This window comes from Poecilia reticulata, linkage group LG13, assembly GCF_000633615.1.
Source record: "Poecilia reticulata strain Guanapo linkage group LG13, Guppy_female_1.0+MT, whole genome shotgun sequence".
Classification (NCBI taxonomy): domain Eukaryota; kingdom Metazoa; phylum Chordata; class Actinopteri; order Cyprinodontiformes; family Poeciliidae; genus Poecilia; species Poecilia reticulata.
The window spans coordinates 30,071,420-30,074,912 of NC_024343.1; positions in this window are offsets into that span (position 1 = coordinate 30,071,420).

A 3,493-nucleotide genomic window follows, 5' to 3' on the forward strand; every position below is an offset into this window, starting at 1 on the left:
CAGGCAGAGACAAAGTCATATTTTTTTCATGAAAATTGTAAGGTGAACCACCTTCATGATCATGATATCTCCCCTGCCAGGTAAGTATGAGTTGCTCTACTCTCTCGCTGCGATGTCTTTCGCAGACATACCCACATGACTCACGGTGCCGACACATTCTTAGCTTAAATTAAAAAAACAGTGCTGAGTGGCTACTGTTTCACTAGCTAATACATTCTGGGATAACTGGGCTGTAGAAACCAGAAAAAATGCAAAGATTTAATGTTCAAAACAACGTTTGATTACCCACAATGCAGCGCTAAAAGCTAAGAAACAACTGACATATTTTTACTGTTTAAGCATCTTCCAACGCCTCAAAAACTAGAGATAAGGAGTCAGATAAATGTTACCGTGTTACTAACAACTATTTTATGAACAGAACACAAACATTTTATTAGTTTTTCTGTTACTTACAGTTCAACCACGTTTCTTTATGACGAGCTGCTGCTGCCACCTGCTGTTCATGAGGAGAAACTGATTCAATGCAAAGGTTCACAATAAGTGAATATTCCTCTAAACTTGTTTCTTGTCAACAGGAGACAAAATAGTCACAAAAGAAGGATGTACCGTTATTCTTCCTGCTGTTTTGGACTAATATGCCTTTCAAATATTCACACCTGTAGCTGTGAGCTACAAAATATCTAAAATTGGAGGTATGGGTTATTTAAACTGCAAACTATTTAATATAATAGATGCTAATTTAAAGGTTGTCCTCATCTTTTTACTGTCAATATGACTACATAAAAAATGGGTGTGGGAGACGGAAGGAAAATCTGCTGAAACTGGTGATTTACAGAATGTCTGAAGTATCAAATCTGATTTATTTGCACAACAATAAGGCAGTTCAAAAATCAGGACATTTCCTTTCTGGGAGACATTGTTCTGATACAGGATGATGAAAAATGTTAAATGTCTTACAAATGTACAACTTGAACAAAGGATATAGATATTTCTTGTACATATGTGAAAAATGTGGTCTTAAAACCTTTAAACATGTGAAATTAATAGATATTTGAGGTTTTTGGGTGGGAATTTTTTCCCTTGTGGACACATTATGTTTTTTCTAAAGTAGTCCTAATAATCTCTGTATACCAGAGTACAGTAGCTCCATTATGATTTATGATTGCGACATTACACACATTTATATATTTGTTTTGGTTAATGAAATGACATCAGAATTTTATAGTACTTTGCATGAAATCAGTAAAAAAAAAAAAAAGGTTAGACAAAAATAGTTTTTTGTTGCATCGCACAAATCTGTAGCTTACTGAACATCTGTAGTAATCCTCTTCATTGTGATTCAAGATGGAGAATTGTATCTAAGCTTCCTCCAAACTGTCAGCAACCTTGTCGCCATGACAACTCAGAACTTTCCGGAATGTTCTATGGCAGGGGCAAAATTCCCTTAGTCCCAAAGACATCAAATTCAGAGATGCTGATTGGCCAAATGTTTGGAATTCCTCCCTAGCAACCACAGACAATTGGCTATTTCAATTCAAATTACTTTATTTATCAAAACTTTATTTATTGAAAATTAAACATTTTATCTCACATTGACTCACATTCTTTTAAAGAGTTATTGTACATAGTGATGGCTGTTGACAAGAAAGATCTTTAGCTTCTATAGAAGTCTGTAAGAGAAAAGTCACTGTTGATTGAGAGTCATTTGGTGGAAGTTTTGTGCTAATAATTCAGGCCCACACTTTTTCTTAAGGCTTATTCCTGATATTTCCTTGTAGCTTGAAATACCTGGATTTCTTTTGGAACTAATAAGAAAAGTTAAAGTCAAACTATGTAATTATTGCAACAGCTATTTAACAAGTAGCCACTCACCTGGAAGGAGGGCTGACATCATGGTCCCGCAGGTAGATTCTCCCGGGCCGAACCACCTGCCTGACCATGATGTACCCCCCTGCCAGGTGAGTTAGAGCCGCCCATGAGTCTCCGGGATGTCTTTCACACTCACACCCAACTGACTCAGGGTGCTACACACAGTCAACCAGAGCCTGGAGGCTGTGGTTCTACACCAGTTTCTGCAGACTGGAACAACTGGGCTGTAAAAAGTAGGAAAATGATAGATATTCAGGTTAAAAACAGTCTGTTTACCCACAATTCAATGCTGCACTGTCACAGCTGCAGCTAATAAACAACTCTCACATTTTCACTTACTTTTAAACTTCTTGTAAAACCCCAACAACCAACGACAGACACATGTACATCAACTTGTTATTAACAACTATTCTATAAAAAGAGAGAAAGCATAAAAAACATTTTATTATGTTTATTTGAGTAAAGTCCAATTACTTCCTGTTTCTTTTTTGTATGACAAGCTGTCCTATTGCTACCGCCTGCTGTTCATTAGAAAAAATGCATCTGTCTGTGGTAGAACAGCACAAACAGCATACTACCACCTATTGGAGCCATAGAAGAGAAAAAAAAGAGTGAATTTCCACTAAAAGACTCAAAAAGTTTCTAAAAAACAATGTTTTTAGAAAGCTCAAAAAGTCAAACATTTGCTAGAAAAAATAAACTACAAAAACTTCGTAATTGATCTGCACTACATGACACAATAAAATTAAGTTTACCTATCAAAATTGCTTCTCAAATTGATCTGAAAGATCCACATTCCCATAAAAACACCTAGTTATTAAATACTAAGAGCTGAAATAAATTTAACCAGTATCAATTCAAACTCTTCTTTATYCTGCTTTGTTTCCATCTCTGTGCCACAATCCGCAGAGGTCTCCTATTCAGGCTTTAGCGGGAACACCAACATGCCCCAACATGTCTTGACCGGTCCGCGATAATAAAAAGGTTGGGGACCACTGATGTGGCGGTTCCATTGATACTTTGCCCTATGCCTGTTAGGAGATGAAACCCAAATAACAAATAAAAATGGGTAGGGCGGTAAAGTGGAGGGGCCAATGGTTCCCTCCACTTTAAAATATAAAAAATACCTGAAAATATCCTGGCAGAGTTACCAGGACATTTTCTGTATTTATTTTTATTTTTTTCAGAATTTCCATCAAAATATTTTCCATAATTTAATGTTTTTTTTAATGTCAAATTTACCAATATTTTGTTAACCCAAAACTGAAATTCTCTCTCTTTTTACTCTGTCTTGATATATTCACAAACTTTTTTAAAAAACCTTGGACATTTCTAAATACTTTTGTCTTCCAAACCATTGAAGTCTGTATTCTATACCATATATTAATTATAGTGTAAAATATATTAAAGTTAATGTATTTAATATATTCTTAACATAATTTTGAAACAAAACTAAATTCTAAGTCCACAGGAAATGTAGTTGTACAAAACACTTAGTTTGAAAGTAGATCATGCAAAGTGCTGTAAAAATGAAACCATTCTACAATCAATTTGCAGACTTTATTTTGCAATTTAAGACCATAAATTGACATGTAATCTAGTCTTTATAACTAACCTTTGCAAT